The sequence below is a fragment of the Chironomus tepperi genome, unplaced genomic scaffold (genome assembly GCF_022539635.2).
Source record: "Chironomus tepperi strain 1889 unplaced genomic scaffold, CSIRO-AGI_Ctep_v1 contig_37, whole genome shotgun sequence".
In the NCBI taxonomy this organism is placed as follows: domain Eukaryota; kingdom Metazoa; phylum Arthropoda; class Insecta; order Diptera; family Chironomidae; genus Chironomus; species Chironomus tepperi.
In genome coordinates, this window is record NW_027226159.1 from 1657931 (window position 1) to 1677528 (window position 19598).

Genomic DNA, 19598 nt, shown 5'->3' on the forward strand with positions numbered 1-19598 from the left:
TTATGGTCATGTTACATGTAATGAAATTTCTCATAATCATTATTATTACATATTGTCGTGTAATATTTTTAGCCCTGTTTTAAAAAAAATTGTTTATTAATTCACTTTGATCGATTGGTTGGGTGACTTGGAGGGTGAGGCACGAGATCTCAGTATCTAGGCATTGTAGAGAGTGCAAATAAGTTTTGTTAGATCAGTTTAATCAAGTTATTACCGCATCACATAGTCATTAATTTTGTAAACATTCCTAATCTAGATGATTATTGATTTTAATTGCATCCAAATTGCATTTGTAAACATACCTGAAGTTGGCTGCGAATGAAAGATTTTATTAGAAAATTTGAATTTAGAACAACCGTTACAAACATTATTTTCTATATGGATATTAATAAAATCATGATTTTTCAACGATTGCGAATGGATTGATACTGCAGAGTTGCAAAACAGACATCTGTCACAGGCAAAAACCGTACGATTTCTTGATAATTTGTATGGTTTTGTACGTGATAGATGACTGTTTTGTAATAGCTCCTATTGATCTACTGTGAATCGTGAGGCAATGATAAAACGTTTAAACTAGGGTTCGACAGTTGTATGCAAGTATGCGCCTACAGATTTCAAGTCAACAAGCCTACAAGTGCTAGAATTTTCATGAGTAGTGCTACAGAATTTTCTGTAGTGCTACAGTTTCATGTAAATTCTAGCACTTGAATGCATGATTTGCAAATTGTATGCGCATACTTGCATACAATAGTCGAAACCTAGATTAAAGAGGTCTTTGACTCTGACTTCTAGCTGGTCTCTTTCTGTAATTCGATTCGTGGGAAAAATGCGCTTTCGTCCCTCAATCAAAAACCAGAGGACTTACAACATTATTTTATTATTTCTTATTCACATGTAATTTTCTCTTTTTTTTCGCTATGTGTTTTTTGATGGAATGTTAGCTCCGTATGATCAATTAGCAATTAGTCAATTAAAAATGCTTTTATCGGCTTCTTATGTATGCTTTTTCGCGCTGATCGTAGCTACTTAGTGTAAATTATACGAACGAAATTGTTCTTAACGGGATTTTCTCATAAAAATTTACAGTTTCTCAAAAATTCTTGTGATAAATTCGCAATAAAAGCCTTTTTGATGCTATATTTTACAGTTCTTAAATCCACAAGTCATATTTTGGACATCCCACATGAAAAAAGTGCACTTAAAAAATTCCATATTACCAATAAATTTAAAAAATATTTTAAAAATTTTGCAATAATCATAAAGTCTGAACGAGATGTGCTTTTATGGACAACAATCTCTTTCACTTGATCTCTAAACAAGACAATAACTTTTGTGATAATTGATTGTGGGTTGATAATTCTATTGTTTTTCATCATATCATCATCATGTCAATAAATTTATGCTTAAAATACCAAAAATATCGACCAGAGCTGGGTTTCTCGTGTTGACATTACACTTTACCGGTTATGGAGCTTTTTAAGTATATCTCATCTTAAATTAGATAATTGATATGCAATTAACTTAATTTTTGTGTCTCGCAAGACAAACAAAACAGTTTTAGATTAGTTTATTCGTGACTGTTGAAACGGAAAGTGCTCGTTTAAGTTTTATTTGAGACGAAAAGCTTCTTATTTTGTGTAAAATTTCCTGTGATTCTTTTGTGACAAAAGACAAGCTAATAATTGACATTTTAAGATGAAGGGAATGTTCCGTTTTCGATCTTTCCGCGGTAATTTCAGTATTTGCAGAATACAGTTCATGAATTTCTAGCTTAATATCTAATTCTCATCAATTTCCACGTCCATTCCAGAGGAGAACAAGCAAACAAGTCAACTATTTAATGAAAAGTGCCTTAATTTATCATCACGACTTGAAAGTCTTGCAAAAGAACTTGATGGCATCATTTTATCACGTTTACCACAAGATCGTACCGCATCCGATGCAGCACTTGAGACAATACTTGATTTTAATCGACGCCTTGGCTTCTTTGATTCTGATCTTAAGAATTTAAAAGAAACCTTCCGATCAGTTCCAGTAAAATCTCCCGCACAGAAAAAGAACTTGGAGAATTTGAATGAGTTATATAAGGAGTTGATAACTCAAGCTAATTTGCATAAAGAAAGATTGAATTTACTTGAGACATCCCTAACTGGACTTGAGAAGAATGGCGATATCATTAAGGATTTGGAGAATGTTCTTGCCAGTCATATCATTATGCCGTCGACAATCGAAGGTTTACGTGAACTATTAAAACAGTTAACAGCACTCCAGGAAATTATCTATGAAAATCAATCGTCTATGGATAAGACAAATAATTCAGCTAATCAACTCGGACGTATGGGCGTTCCAACAAAGATTATTGAGGATCTTAAGCATCTTCATACCCGAGTTGAGCGTCTTAATTCGAGATGGAATAATGTTAATCTACAACTTGCTGACAGGTAGGATTAAAAATTGCAAATTATGGACGATCGTCAAGTTAGAGGAGTTGTGGGCAACATATGTGTTGTTGCACACAAGAATATGAACTTAGAGCAGTCATGAGCAACATGTGTTTCGCGGCATACTGGAAATGCCATGAACTGCATACCTTGTGTGGTTTCCGTCATGACTTACCATCAAAGTATCATGTTGCGCAACAAAGGTTGCCCACAACTGATTTAGAGCAATGATAATCATCCAGACTTTTTCAAGCAGTTCTTATGTGCACCTTTTTCAAAGTCATTTAGCCTTTAGTGATCTGATTTATTTCCTCAATAAGATCCGATAACTTTCAATTCTCCTTAATGCCTAAGTCTCTAAATCAGTGGTGAGCAACCTTTTACTTTTCGCGGGACACATTGGTTGCATGCCTCGACCGAAACCTTACACGATATACGGTTCTTGGCATTTCCAAACAATTTGTTCACCATATTGTGCCGCGACACACAGGTTGCCCACAACTGCTCAAAATAATCCAAAACCAGTCGCATTAATCAATCCAACCCTGAGCCATAACATTAAAAGTTTCTCTTCTTATTGCTTTTCATGTCCACAGAATTCAGAGCGTCGAAACAGCAATTGGTCTATTAAAGAACTTACAAACATCTCTCATACTCGAGGAGACGTGGGTTGAGACGCAAACACAAAAATTAAAATTACTTCCAACCATCAGCAATGCTCTTGACTTAGATGTGAGTATTCGATTCTTTATTTGATTTTTTTGTTTCATTTCGGTTTGAATTAATTTATCGTTGATAGAAAAATGTTTTTTTAATTAAATTATTTATTGGAAGTATTTTATTCGTTACTACAATTTTTAGTTTTTTGTTTCGTTGATTTATAATTTTTTAAATGTACGAGTGATGAATGCTTAAGGGTATTGTGACACAATAATATAAAAATGTTTTTAAGGTTGACAATTGACAAATGGTCAAATTTCATAGAATTTTGATTAATCTATTGTAATTTATTATGCATGTGATATAAATGAATACTTGATGAATACCCCGGAAAGCACATGAAGTAGAAAGTCGATCTCGGGTACCTGGACGTTTCTAGTTAGATAAGAAACCGTCAGAACTAGACAAGGAAAGCACATGACGTTGAATGTCAATCTCGGGTTCCTGGGCGGTTCTAGTTTGATATAAAACCAACAGAACTAGACAACAACTAGTTAGGCTTGACTGGGATGTTCTTGTCCATTCTAGTTTGATAGTCAACCCCAAACCAGAGTTGCAAGGCACCTGTTACAGGCAAAAACCATATAAATTCTTTATAACCTTTCTAACAAAACCATACAAATTATCAATAAACTGTATGGTTTTTTGCTGTCACAGGTGCTTGTTATGCAACACTGCCCTAAACCCTTCCCCTTCCTCGTATTTGGTAACAATTCTTCAATTTACAAGGAGTTTTCGTGGAAAAAACCCTAAAACCCTCCCACAATCTGAATTTTTTGAGATTCATACTCTAAAAATGTCTGGCCACGATTCTGTCACTTGGAATTACGGCTTTAGTTGAGAATCATGCCGGATTCAGCAAAACCAAGCTAGATTCAGCAAAGTTAAGTAGACCAAGCCGAGATCTCTCGAACTTACTACGCCATGTGTCATCCGGGCTCATTTGGTGATCAAAACTTTCTACATCTCTGATTAGGTCATAAAAAATGACATAAACTCTAAATTTGATAATTTTCGTCGATTAGTCAACCCACCCAAAATGTGCTAAATATAAACCTTAATGCATTTTTCTTGCTCAGGAATATCCATATACATATTCCTATTCATGCAATCAATGTGATGATAAATTTATGGATATAATTTTTGTGTTTTTATGAATGAATATGAATGCGCTGAATGAATGATTTCCTCGTTTAATCTCTCGTCAAAAATAAGATATTAAGAAATCTCGGAGATACAGAGTAAGTTTTGATATAAAATATAAAATAGGAACCGGTATTAAATCATAAATGCTAATTTCTTATTCAGGTAATCAATCTGTGATCAATTTTATCACAATTTAATTTATAATTTTGGATAATACTAATTAAAAAATAATAAAAAAAATAATCTTCTTTATTTATTTTAATCGCGAGCACTCAAAAGTAACTTATGGATCAGTAATTCCAATAAATTGACAAAGACAATAGAGTATTGAACAAATAAAAATTAATAATAATTAATATTCATATTTAATTCAAACATATACAATACAATATAATAATTTAATACTTTTGGTATGCAAGTTGAGGTCATTGAGAACTAAATTAAGAGAAAATAATATTTTTCAAAAAAAAAAAAAACCTTTTAAAATATACATTATAAAACCTTATATTTAGTAGGATTCGAACCTATGAACTATGTTGAAATTTATAAATTATTATTCAATTCTCAACATTGACTTTTTACTCAAAACAAATATGGCAGAATGCTAAACTCATTCATCCAAGTGCACATTCAGCTGATCTGTCTAGTTAGATGAACGATTGATTGACATCCGGAAGCAATTAGTCGTCCTTGTTACTAGACAGATCATCTGAATGTCCACGAGTCGAGTGCTGCTTGTAAAAATATTAATTTTACATAATAAAGTATATCAGTGATGGTCAAGCTTTATTTTTCGTGGTACACCCTTGGTAAGCCTCGACCGAAACCACACATGACATATGGTTCATGCCATTTCCAACAATTATTGGCGATACACTCACGAGTGGACAAAAATACGTTAAAACTAGACATCGACTGGCAATAATTAGTTATAACGTATCTTTGTCATTTGAAACAAGTGTCACAATACACAGGTTGCCAACTACTGTAATATATAGATCAGTAGTGGACAACCTGAGTGTCGCGGAACAATAGAGTACCTTCAAAAATTGAAAGAATTGCTTTGAACAGTATTTCGTGTGCAGTTTCGATGCTGGCTTATCATCTATGTATGCCATGATAAATAGAAGGTTTCCCGTCACTGATGTAAACCAACATAGAACACTTAATTTCTCCCCAATGACCAAAACTTGTACAAACCAGAAAAAAATTCAGTAATTAATTCATAACACATAATTTTGACATGTCAAATAATAATTTCACCCATGACAGACATGTCAAAATTGTGCGGAACTAAAATAAAAATAAAAAAATCTAATTATTCATAACAATAAATTCCCCCCATCGTATTCATCATATTACACAATAATATTAACCCGATGATAATTAATTATTTACATATCACACAACACACAAAATCTCAGAGCCTTTTGACGGAAACGGTCAGAAGAGGAAATAATCAAATAAGCGATACTAATCTATGTGGTGGAAAATTGATAAAAGTTTCAGAGGTATGTGATTGTTATATGTAAATAAGTGGATTAAAAAACAGTTATCTCATAATAATATAAAATATATAGCAATACGTTGACAAGAGCAATGAATTCAAAGCTACGCTTAATGACTATAATGCCCCTGAAACATTAAATGCTGAACCTGAAATTGCTGATGTTTATGGCACATTACTCGACGAATTGAATGGCAAATATGAACGGTTGCTGTCACTTCTTCAACATTCTCTTGATGATCTGGCTGATGATGCTGTTAAAGAGGTGAGTTTTGTTGTTTTTTCTATGTTTTATCATCAATTTGTCGGATCTTTTGGTTTGGTTTTGTCGGATTTTTGGAATATTTTGGAGATATCGTCAGAGTTGGAAGGACTTTGAAGTCCGAATTCCCGATTTTTTCGGACACCCTCTTAGCGAATTTTTGAGATTGAATCAGAGTAGGCAGGACTGCAAAATCTAAATGCCTGCATTAAAATCCGAATTCCCGATTTTTTCGGACAACCCCTTCTCTCCGAACATCACAGCACTCCGGATTCCAATGGAATCTTTTGGGGTCCGTACCCCTAATGTCCTACTAACTCCGAATTCCATGGAAATACTTCAAATGTCTGACAAACTAATTCCAAAGGTGACGGTCATGGTCAGAAAAATTAACCTTGAATTCACTTAAAATCATGAATTACACAAGAAAATTGTGCAATATAATTAAAATAAATGTTTTTCTATCTCCTCTCACATTCGGTTAGTCCATAAAACGTTTTAAATTGTTTAGGCTATAAAAAAAACATTCATCAATTATCGCGACGCTCGAATTCAATTATTTAAAGCTTTTATAAAGTAAATAAATAGTCGCACGATATTCATTTGAATACAGTCTTTTCTTCTCTTTCGTCGCTAGCCTTTTGTCGGCAACAATTGTGTTAATAGCTTCAACAGCTCCTGTTTAACATCAAAAATGTCACTTTTTTTTAAGCAAGATTCAAAAATAATTTAAGAAAATGTCAATCATTAAAGTAAATTACATATTGCGAAATTGACTACAATTACCATGACATGTACAAGAGGTGTTCATTTAGTACGGTCTTTAATGCGATTTATTGTTGAAAATTATAATGTAATCAAGTAAATAGTCTTTGCGTGAAGATGATGAGGGTTAAAATGGGAACATTATTAAATTGGTCATAATCTCATGGGATTTTGAGACTTTATGACTGTTTATGACTTTCACTATTTTTAAATAGAAAAAAAACATTCAATCATGTCAATCAATTTTGCATCTGAATGAAGAAAAAAAACGTTTATCTGCTGTCATGACAGATGAAATGAAATTCAATTTTATAGAATTGAGGGAACGTTTGGATGTTACGTGACATTGAGAATTGCTGATTTAGACCCCCAATATCTATGCTTTCTCGATATCGAGACCGGGACCTGGAAATCGGGTGTTTCGGGAAAATATACAACCATCGCCATACAGGAATGCTTGTATCAAAACCATAAACCAAAATTGTAGGGTTAAAGAAAAATCAGTTTTGGGATCTAACTTATAGTTCGTCCAAGACTGCAGACCTGCAATTTCGAACGAGCTCTACAAAGTTGCAGGGCATCTTTCCCTCTTCTACTGTCTTTTCCTTTGGGTCTTCAATGTTAGTTCAGTCCTGTTTATCTTAAGTTGACTTAGGAAATGATCAGTTGTAAGACTTACCATCCCTAGTCTGACTGTGCAGTCTGCAACCCTTCAGACAAAATGAATTGGATAATCTTTAACCATAGCTCAAAGTCTATTCAGATTTTATATGAAAAAGTCTACTTGAGTTGACTCGACTCGATATGAAATTCAAGTCGACTTCAAGCTCTGACTTTAACTCTATTCTTTAATGAACTTATCCTGCCACATAGCTCGGTTAGCAGCGGTGTATTTAGTGATATCAGGGAATACCACGAAAAGGTATACACTTGACACTTGATCAGCTTCGGGTTCAAATTTCGCCCTCTGCGAAGGAAGAGGGATTCCCATTCCTTTGGCGTCACGTAACTCCCGTACATTTCTTAAAATAAACTAAATCCATAATAAAATTTTAATCAATCAAATAAAAATAAAATAAAAACACGCAAAAAGTTTTAAAAAAAATCATTTGAACTGCAGCATTGCTTCTTAATTACAATCATCTTATTGTATACCATATGTGAGCGTGTGGGAGCTAAAATGTTGAAATGCGAAACCCACAGACACATTACAATGAATTTTTTTTAATTTAATTCAATACATAACATCAACAAAAAAAAAGATCCATAAATTTGCATCGCTTATATATCTTGATGCTATGCACATCTAAATGCGATTCATTTCCAATGTTATGTCTAAGCTGATGAAACACACAAAAAAAATTCGAAGAAATGAGGCAGCTGAGAGAGCAAAGGAAATAAAAAAAAAAATGACATCATACCATATTTGTGTAGCTGACAGCATTTGAGAGAGCTAAAAAGAAGAAGTATTGTTGCTGTTATGTTGACATTGAAACTCTCGTCATATAGATTATTATTGTTGAGTAAAGTGAAGCTTTTTGGCTAAAATAATTTCACGGTACGATACTTGTTAGCTACTATTAGCTTTGAGAATTTTACTTTTATGGCGTTCTTGCAAATTATCTTCTAAAATAAGTCTTTAACGTGACATTTTTATTAACATCAATTTTTGGAATGTCTGTTTTGTTTGGCTTGAGAGAGAAATTGGCCTTTAAAATGTAAATGTTGATTTGAAGATCAAAAATCATCGAGAATGTTATTCTTTAATTTTAACGACTATCATGGAGATCAGTGGTGAGCAACATGTGTGTCGCGTCACACTTGAGCGCTGCCAAACATTTTTGAAAATGTTACGAACCGTATGTCGTGTGCCGTTTCAATCGAGGCTAACCAACAAATTGTACCACGAAAAAATAAAGGTTGTCCACCACTGATGTAGAGCAGTTTTGTCCAAATTGTGTGTCACGGGACACTAATGTGACTGTAGTTGTGGCTTACCACCTAGGTGTGTCATAGCACAAAGTTTGGACAATACTGAGTTAGAACAGGAATATCAAAATATCATCCAGAATTTTATTATTAAACTTTAAGTCCAATTACGTACACTTTTGAGCTATTCCATCGACCCAAAAAATGCACACTCAAATAGAATAAGACAACAAAATTTATGGTGGCGTTCCATATCGTGGAACACTCCATTATAACTTTATTTATAGCTGTATCACTTGAAAAAAAAAATATTGAGTTCAGTTTACGCATTTCACACACGAACAATGATAAGAAGAAATTTTATGTTGACAAATTTTCCCCTCATTTTATCGATATTATTTATCAGAGGTGGACAACCTGTGTACCGCGGTAGAATGATGTGTCGTGGAAAATCTCAGGAGAGCCATAAGATCCTCAGGTCATCCCAAGGTCATCCCGAAAATTCTAAAAATTGACAATTTTTTAATAAAAATTCAGATTTGAATAGAAAAAGTTCAAAAAAGACCTGATTGTTCCTAAACAGAACCACCTTTTTTAGGCTTAGGGGTTAACCTTTAATCCTCATAGGGTTTTCAGTCTTGGGATTGATAACCTCAATTCTCAATCAATATAAATTTGAATCAAATTTGAACAAATTTACTAATATTTATTAAAAAAATATTAGTGTGCAGTGAAATAATTTGTAAAGCCAAGGTGTGTCATGCCACAAAAAAGGTTGCCCACCTCTGCATCATACCGTCATAGGATATTTTCCAAAGACATAGTCAACATATCGATTGTTTTTTTTTTTTTGTGGTTATTTGATAGTAAAAATCATAATAAAAGTTTCATATCAGTTAGATTACATTCAATTAATCTTCTTATCGATTTGATTAACTCTGATCGACAAAAGCAAGTCACGATTGAAAAGTTTTATCAAAAACAACTTTATTAGCAGTTGAAAATGCTATTGGAATGCAATATAATTCAATTTGATGAGTCAAAATTAAGATAAGACTGGATATTGATTAGTCGGATTGGGTTAATGTAGATTAGATTATGGGAAATTAGTTTGATTGGGGAATTGTTTGGAATCAGGCACAAATTGATGAATATTTTTGGAAAAATGAATTATTTTTTCCAAAAAATCCTAAAAAATTGAAGAATTTTATCCAAAAAATGGGATAAGTTGCATGACGTCAACCCCCACTTGCCCTAGATTTGACCCTGCAAAGCATTAATTGAACTTAAAAGATCGCAGAAAATTTAAATCAAGATTAATAAGAACATTGATTAAAAAATTTTATTATCAAATTTCAAAACTTATTTATAGCAAATTAATCTAATCAAAATTCCACAACAATCCAACATCGTCATTAATCAAAAAGCTTAATTTAATCCAAATCATGCATCCAAACAAATTATCTCATCCAAGAAAGCGAAATCTCGCAAAATACGTAAATTCTATTTATACAAGTCATCAAATAACACACTTCATCCAAATTCGTGCCTTAATTATATAACAGTAGCAATTTAAATCATCACAAACAAAAAAATATAAATCTTTTAGAACAAAACGTTTCCGTTTCACTTTTGCTCTTCAAATGCCATCAATTTTAGTCAATAATAAGAGTTGGAAATGAACAAAAAGTTGATGATATTTAAATAGTCATTGGCTATTGCGCATAATTCTTGAGAGAAATGCTGAGTCGAATTACTTTATAAAACATGATGCACAGTAGCATTTTAAAGATGCTCAAGTTCAATTCTCATTAGAATCATTTTATTCAATTTAGAATCATTTTCTCACTTATTAATCATATGCTGTTTATAGAAACAGCGGTGTTTTTATAAACAAACTTTGTTGCAATTTCTGAGTCATGTGGAAAATTAAATGATTTAATCATTGTAACTTAATTATATTTCAGAGGACATAGCAATTAGCTGAATTTATGCATAAATTGATATTAATAGTATGATTCGTATCTAGTTAACCTTACGCAGGGGGTGTAGCCAGAAGTTTTTTGAGGGGGTGTTATATCGGAAAAAACTTGAATTTTGAGAAACTGCCCAAAGAGTGGGGTTGTTCTTGGATATGTACCTGACCTTGTAGCCCTTTAGTGCTTTCGATTATAATTTATTATGAGGGAAAATCTTGGGCCATTGACGTGAAAAATAAGCTTTTTGACTATATCATCCTCCACAACCCACATTCTTAAGAAAATGTAATATCAACGGATGTAATCTAGGATGGGTCCAAAGAACGTCATACAATAAGTGAGCAGTCCCATAGAGAACGTTCGGAAATTTCGTATCATTTAGGGTAGAGAAGAAGCTTCCAATTTTGCAACAGAATCCAAATTTCGGTTCATGACTTAGCTTCAAAGCTTTCGAGGTATGAGAAGGGGGTCTAAAAAAGCTATTTTTATCGTTCCGTAATTTACGCACATTTCCATCCGCCCCTTCCCAACAGAACCTTAATTAAAAGCATAACTGTATTTTACAATCTCAAAAAAATGCATTACCCACCTTCATTATCAGTCCTTAATTTTCATTCCATAGCTTCTTGCATCGATTTATCATCATATCCAATCTACCATTAAAAATCCGCCCATCTTCATCGTTCTGATATATTAGACTCAATAGCATTGTTCCCAGTTGTTCACTATGAATAAGTGTCTACATTAACCATCTTCATTTAAAATTAGTAGTCAGTTGTGATCATTCAATTAATGAGTAATAACATTAGCGCTTATAAGAGGCATCAACTGAGTATTGAAAAAAAGTTGTTCTCTGTATTAAGTTTTTATGCTCTTTTCTCTCTCGAGCGACTATTTAGTGGACCTTAATATACATTCTCGCTCAATATCGTCATTCATTCATTTTTAAAATGACACACGCGACTTGTTTATTACACAATGTTATGTTATGATGTCATTCGTTCAACAATAACTTGGGCTTAGGCTTTTATGCTTCGTGACATTGCAGTAGTAATTGTGAATTTAAGTTTTAATCGAGGATAATAATCTGAGAGAAATTCCGCAGTTGCAGTCATTTGTTTCATGGCATTCAGCTTATTGATTTTAAGCTGTGATAAATTGTTTGATGAGGTCAATTGCTTGTAGAAATGTATTTAGGTGACAAAGGGTTTGGGGGTCAATGCCAACAACCCTTCCCACACCCCTTCGTGAATTTTTTTCAATTTTCTAGAATTTCTTTTTGAAAAAACCTAAAAAATCCTCAAACTTGCAATCCATACTTAAAATAAATCACCAATGGGGGCTTGGGGGGTCAAACCCTGACTACACCACTGCCTACTGCAGTAGAAAGTCGCAGGAATTTCATGGACGCAATGTTAAATTTATAAATGTCAATTCTAACAAAAAAAGCAAGCAATTTTTGACTCATCAGACCATGAAAGTGGCTTCTTCTTCCATTCATTAATTAATCATGTCCCAAAGATGCTCAATTAGAGGCTATAAATACTCAATATGCTGGACACTCAAACAATTCATTTTAAAAACAAAAACTAAGTGTTATTTTCCGGCTCTTATGTCTTAGTGAATGCTTGTTATACTCACAATTTTTATGGAGAGTCGCGAGAGAATCTTTTTTTTTACTGTTTACTATACATACGAAGCCATATCGCTGATACCATGCCGCAAATTCTTGTATTTTTTTTTTTATTAGTGTAAATATACAAACGAAAAGGAATATTTTTATTATTGTTATTTCACATTGAAACTGACTGAGCGAGAGACCAAAGCCGAGTCTTACTTTCAGTTTGCAAGTGAATTCTTAACGTGCTAGACGTGAAACTGCCAAATCCCGTTGCGTGCGATATTTTTGTTATTTTTGTTTTTTTTTTATGTGAGATTTTTTTTGTATTTTATTTCTACAAAGTTTGTTTCTTACCGGCATAAAAGAAGAATCAAGAGCAGTAAAAAAAAAATATTATGAATGTGATGATTGAAAGCATAATTGTAATTAGCGAGAGATAATACATGTGTTGATTAATCTATTTGTCTGACCAGTTCCTAATTAGTCGAGTCAAAAATGTTAGTCTCGGATGAATTTTTATAACCTTTAAAAAATTGATGGAATTTTAAGCTTAGCTCAAGTGCAAATATGGAATAAAAATAATTTACTTTTTTTTGTGAAGTTTATTTTAATATTTTGTTAACTCATTCCTTGAGCAAATGGGTAAATATTTACTGTATATTAAAAATGTACAGGAAGATGAAAGAGATGATGTGACATAATGGATATGAGTCGTTGGTAGAACAGCAGTATGAGATGATTAATGCATTTTTGGCTTCTGGTGTAAATGATTCAGTAGTTTTGACCAGTGGGAATAGGTGACTAGCTTGAAAATATTGATTGCAGTCAAGGTTTGTCAAAAAGTGCAGGTTTGCAGCCTTGGATGAGCTATAACAGTTGTAAATACCATCCGGCATTTCTCGGTTGAGGCTTACAGCCAAGGTGTGCATCAAAAAATTCAAGGTTGTTCATCACTGAACTGTAAGGTACAGCCAAAGATTGCAAACCTGCCCATTTAAAACGCAGTAAATTCAGGCCTGCAATCCTTTACCCAAACCCTAATTACTGTGAATTCTAGAACACAAAACCGGATAAATTGACACAAAAATTCAATTCATTATTTTTAAACAAAAATTTAATCTTATCTACCTTTAAGTACGTCAAAATTCCCTCAAATTATCTGTTTGATAGATAAAAACCAGAAAATCGACCAAACAAAATTATTACGACTATCCAATGCAGTGCTGTTTAACCTTTTTCGTGTCATGACACACCTTGATGGTTAACAACACTCAAAACCGCAGGCAGCATGCGATTTATGGCATTTTCAACAATTTTTCCTATCGTGCCGCGTCACACAGCTCAAACAACACTGAATTCCAATTTAAAAGCCACTCTAAAAGAAGAATGATGACTCTGCATGAACATCAAGTCACAACTTTCATTTAATCAATTCTCAATAGTCCTCTACGTGCTTTAAATCCTTTATTAACCCACAAAACCTGACATCAACCTTGAAAATCATTTTTATCGTCCAGACAATAAATTACCTAGTCTCGAGATCTCGACAGTAAACTATGAGATCATAGCACTTAATTAGACAACAAGCCACTTAGAATACACTTTAAGTGACTAAATTGAAATTGACAAAAAACCGCAAAAAAAAAGCCAATAAGAATAAATGTGTTAAAAAGGCACACGAAAGTGAGAAAAGGAAACAACAAAACATGGCACCAAAGCTTAAAAATGATGACATAATTCTTGACAAAAATAAACACACACAATCGGCTATGAATGTTTATTCTATTCTCAAAATTCCATATCAGTTATCAATTAATGCACTAAAGATTAGCGTGTTTCAAGGACATGATTGGTACTTTATTTAAACAATATTAATATCAAGTAAACAGAAACCAGAAGGTGTCATAAAGCAATCATAATTTATCAATTTACCAATAAAGCAGTCAAAAGTCGAGCATAATAAATAAATTTGTTTATTTATTGTTCACATTCGTTCCAATTCGCTACATCTCGCACGTTATAAAAAATTGATTTATATAGGCGGTTAGTTTTTGATCTTATAAAGCAAATTTTATTCATAGCTGAATAATTGATGTGAATAGATAAACTTCATCCTACGGTGGAGGTCGATCTTATGCAGGAACAATGTCATTGCTTAATTGGGGAAGTAAATTTAATTTAATTTTTTACCTCCTAAGTTTAATTGAGTGGTTTAATGTCATGGAGACGCTACATTGAATTTTTGTAACAACGCGATGTGTTTTTTTGTCATTTGAAATCTTATCAATTTTATATTTATTTTCATTACAAACGTTACTTTTTTGGTGATAAAATTCCTTAAACAAATTCGTGTGTTTTTATATGCGAAACAAATTTTTAAAATGTTTTTTACCATATTTTTAGATTTTTTTGATTTTTCTTATTTGATTAAAAAAGTCAAGGAAGTCAGAAATATTTTTAGAAGAATTGGGGGATTTGGTCTACTTTTCAATTTAGATGGGTGCTACTATGACCTTGCCTTGACTCATATTCATATTAAACTAACAGAAAAAGTAAAGATTCCGGAATAATGGGATTTGAACTGGGATTCGAAGCTTACTCTAAGATTTCCGATTGGGACTCGAACTCGCATTAAATGATTTCCTGTCACACGCTTCTACCATTGAACTATAGGGGAGTGAATGGGCTCTTTCGGCAATATAACAAAGTGGTACATATAAATTACACATTTTCTGTATCTTCTTTACTACTGCACTTGCAATGATAGGCCATTATTTAAGTCACATTCTAACAATGTTGTGCAACAGTTGTAAGCAACTTGTGTGCCTCCAAAATATCATGAACCACATCCCGAGTATGGTTTCGGTCCTGCCATACCGCCAAGATATGCCGCTGCACAAAAACAGTTGCTCACCACTGTTGTACAGAAAAGTCGGCTAAAGTAAACTCAATTATTCAAAACTATTTACTGTGAATTTTAAAATTCTTTTAAAATCCATGAAAAACACAGTAAAAATGCAATGACTAAATTAAAATGCCCTTGAAAAAGTAATTTTTTTCTCCAATTAATAAATCACATTAGAAACGGAAGTTAGATTCACTGTATAAAAATTCAGTCAACTATTTCCTTTAATTATTCTCAGAAAATTCACCTTAATAGATTCCTCAGAAACCTAAAAACTCAATTCAACTGACTCAAGGCAGCACCAAATCATTCAACAATTCCCTTAAAAATGATTCAATGCATGAACAAAAAGTCATTCTATCCTCAATCTTTTGTTGTTTTTACTCAACTTTTTATTATTATATTTTTCCTTCATAAATTTTCTCGTCACTTGCATTGATGTTCTCAACTGTTGTTGATGAATACGTTTGTGATTTCATACTTATTTTTAGAATACAAATAAAAAAATATGAATTCAAAAATTTTTCAAAGTGACTTCTCATATTTTTATAGCCCATTTATGAGCGAAGAATCGCGTGTGAAAGGAAAATGGTTTTTTTTGGTGAAGCATAGCAATATGTGCTGTATATTAGGTGCTGAAAAATGAATGATAAGAAGAGGAACAGAAGCTTTTTGAAAGATGTTTATGCGGAATTATGAATTTGGTTTTTTGGGAAGCTAACACTTGAGAATTGTTGTTTATAGTCAGAGTAGTTCCAAGCGGCAAAGAAAGGCGAATGGCATTTTGCGCCGTAAAAACAGGCCGGGTCATAATTAGGCGCCGGAGGCCTATCAGGGTGTGATAACTAATGAAATGCTAACTTCATGACTTGGCGTTAATACGACGACATGAAGTTACGCTAGCGATTACAAAAATGCTGTTCGAGAGTCACAAATGTGCACTTTGATATTTCTCAAATGCAGTCATTTACTGCAGTATTAGGAGCGTAATTAGTGGGGTTTTTGGAGTCAATCCATCCCTTCCTTTCAATTTTAGGAAACGTTTTTCAATTTCTGGCCACACCCCCAGATACTGGTACGATATTGCTTAGGCGTAGCACACTAGGTATCACATTACATCGATCCAGTGTCGTGGTTATACCATCCAGTACCATATTAGTACAGGAGAAACCAAGGAGAAACCCCGAATAGACACAAATACTTTAGAACTGGACATCCACTGGAAACAGTGTTGATATGGGTCGCCTTTGCCTTTAAGCTGACTTTGAAAGATTTTTTTTTTTTAAGAATCTTTGCCTTTTCATTGCCTTTGCAAAGTTTGCCTTTTTTAAAGTCAAAAGCAAGATATCAACACTGTCTGGACATTATCTTGGCATTGACTAGTAATAACTAATATCGATCAATTCTGGAACCGACCCCTGATTGCACACAATATTTAAGAATAATATTTTCATGCTCTTTGCTGTTTAAACGCTTCATAAGTTTCACAATTATTACAAAATTCTAAACATAAATCAGGTTTCTTTCAACAAACTCTAAAAAATAAAAATTCTTGCTTAAAAAGTCATGAATAGCTTCTAGTTTCAATAATTTTCATATATGATTCGCTCATTTTTTTCAAAACATTTCCATAATTTAATTCTTTTCTCTCAAACATGTTCCTTCTATTTTGGTCTTCTTTCCATTTTTTTTTGTGATTATGTAAATACAAGATTCTACGCTTCAAAATTAAGCAAAAAATATTCTTACCCTCAAAAATTCATTTTTTTGTGCCTTTTAAAATCATTCAGAATACACAGAAATTGACTATTGTGGACATACAAAACCTTTCTAAAACCAGTTTCGAGTAGTTTTATGAGATGTTATTTCCAGACTGTGGAAATCTGAGTGTCGAAATCCTTCGACACTGAATGTCGAAGGATTCAAAAAACGTCGAAAGTTCAAATTAATTTTGACCGTTAGAAAATCGATATTAAAATCTGTAAATTTTTGACTTAAACTGTCACATGAAGCTTGATTTGTTATTACACGACCTAAATATGATTCATAGTTTAAGAAATAATTAATTTCGTAATAATTTTTTGGTTTTATTAATAATAAAAATTTTGGAAGCTTTATAACGGTCATTCAAAATTCAAAAATAAACGGCCATTTATATTTTTGAAAAAATAACGGCCATCTTCGACATTTCCACAGTCTGGTTATTTCGTACAAAAAAAAATAATTTAAAGATTTTTGCACAAAAATTCTTTTCTTTATTTTTATTCCTTCTCGCGAATATTCACGGACTCTTCATAAATCAATGTGTGGATGACGAAATTTGTTATGCAAATCTGTTTTTTGTGGCTTTTTTTATAATTTTTTGGATATGTGGGTAAAGAACTGTCTTTTTGTCTTACTGGGTTTATTTAAAACCTTTTTGTCTTGCTGGGTTTAATTGATGTGAGTTGATTTTTGGGAAATTGGGTTTTTACGTTGATGCTTATATACAAGATACCAGGTTGTTGGGGGGAAATGCCCCAGTGGCTCTGTTAGAAACAAGTTAGAATAGGGCTCCTGTAATGGCCTATCAACGGTTTATAATCGAGAATGCATTAGAAAGAAAGAAACAAATAATGAATAATATATCAATGCCAATCTGTCATGTAGTCAAATAACCCCCGATAGTTCAGTGGTAGGAACATGCGACTCAAAATCATTGAACATGGGTTCGAGTCCCAATAAATGGTTATGTTATTTTAAATGTTCCCTTTTTCTGTTAGATCAACAGAAACATTTGTAAAATACTCTGTCAAGACTCGATTAAGACTCCGTCAGGAACACAATTCTAGCGTCAAATTGGATCTGCCTTCATGTAGCTTCTAAATGTCTACAATGGCTCTATTTGACGTTAATATTTATGTACATCACAGAGATTTCTCGAATTGCACAAATCTTTTTATCGATCCTAAATCTGGTATTAGACCAACGCGACTCTGGAATGGTACCAGATTAAAATCAAATCCAGCACCAAGTCAGAGTCATACCGGCTTAGTGAGGGATTTTCGACAGCTCAATCTATTTGTGTTCTTCAGGTTTACAAGGTCATGGTCGAAGCCTATTCAATTTGTGTCGATAGCGAAGTGATTCCTTATTAGTGCTATATCCAAAAATTATTTATACCTAAGTAAATGTATGTTATTTTGAAAATATAAAATGTGTCAATGATTTGTTTACATTGTAAATGACATTGAAGCTGATGATGTTAGGCTGATGATGATCATGTGAAGCTAGCTGATGATGTAATCTGTATTCTAATCTATTTTTTACTGATTTACATATAAATCACAAAATCACATCAAACAAGTTTTTTTATTATGATAAACAATTGCAATTTGTTAAATGCGTCGTAATAATTTTACACTTTAGTAAGTGACCTCACATAACACACGTTTTTCTATATTTTTTAAGAATTTGCTGTCTTTGATGTCGAACAAAATTATCACAGAAAAATAGATTGAAGATGTATAAAAATTTACTGTCATTCCATCTTAAAATACTTTGTTATGAATATTCAATATTAAAAAAAAAGAAATAAACATTTATGAAGCACGCCTTTAACTTCACTCAAAAGTCAATTTTTCATCAAATACAGCCAAAAAATATTTTCTTTAATCCCCGAAAAAAGCGTAAAAAATTTTAAAACGAGCTCTGTTGAACTTGTTTCTGCTTCTAAATATGCACAAAAAGGTTTTTTTAAGTATTTTTTATTTTTATGATTACTGGATTGGCCATGACATTTGAATGTATAGGGAGAGAGACATTCATTCTGGCCAGAATTTCTCACCAGTTTAAAATTTCAAAATATCAACATTTAATTTTTTTCGCACATGTGTTTGTGTGCCTTTTTTTTGTGTATATCGTCGTTTTATTTTGGTCGGAATAAGAATGTAAATAAGCCTCTCGGTCTCATTAACAAGAAGACTATAATTCTTTACGGTTTCTTTTTTTTCCATCCCGAATGTGCGCACAAAATGTATGCGAATGAGATAATCGTTGTCTTCTTCATCGTCAGCATTAATACATAATATTTCTTATTGTATACATTGTGTTGCGAATAGTATGACTGATTATTCAGTTGAAGATTTTTTTATAAGAAATTCCTTTTCATTAAATTAATTGTAACAATGGGGCAAAGAAGCTATATATAGCATAGCTGAATTGCTAAATTATTCACCTCGTTTGTGCTTCAATTGCTTTGAATCGATACTTTATTGCTTTATTTGATTATGAGATGGTTCTTATTTTTTTGCTTAATGCTTTTTCTAGATTATTGAATAT

General features: G+C 32.6%; 1 long non-coding RNA gene across 3 annotated transcripts; it reads right to left on the minus strand.

Moving 5' to 3' along the window:
• Positions 1 to 6: 6 nt before the first annotated feature.
• Positions 7 to 18811, minus strand: LOC139098657 (uncharacterized). 3 transcript variants are annotated; one of them, XR_011545220.1, is made up of 4 exons: positions 12590 to 18811; positions 12394 to 12480; positions 11342 to 11477; positions 7 to 312 (listed from the first exon to the last, which is right to left on the minus strand). It is a non-coding gene; the product is annotated as an uncharacterized lncRNA (long non-coding RNA). The 3 variants fall into 3 exon arrangements; XR_011545219.1 differs by having other exon boundaries at positions 7 to 156; positions 215 to 312; positions 12394 to 18811; XR_011545218.1 differs by having other exon boundaries at positions 12394 to 18811.
• Between the last annotated feature and the right edge of the window lie 787 nt (positions 18812 to 19598).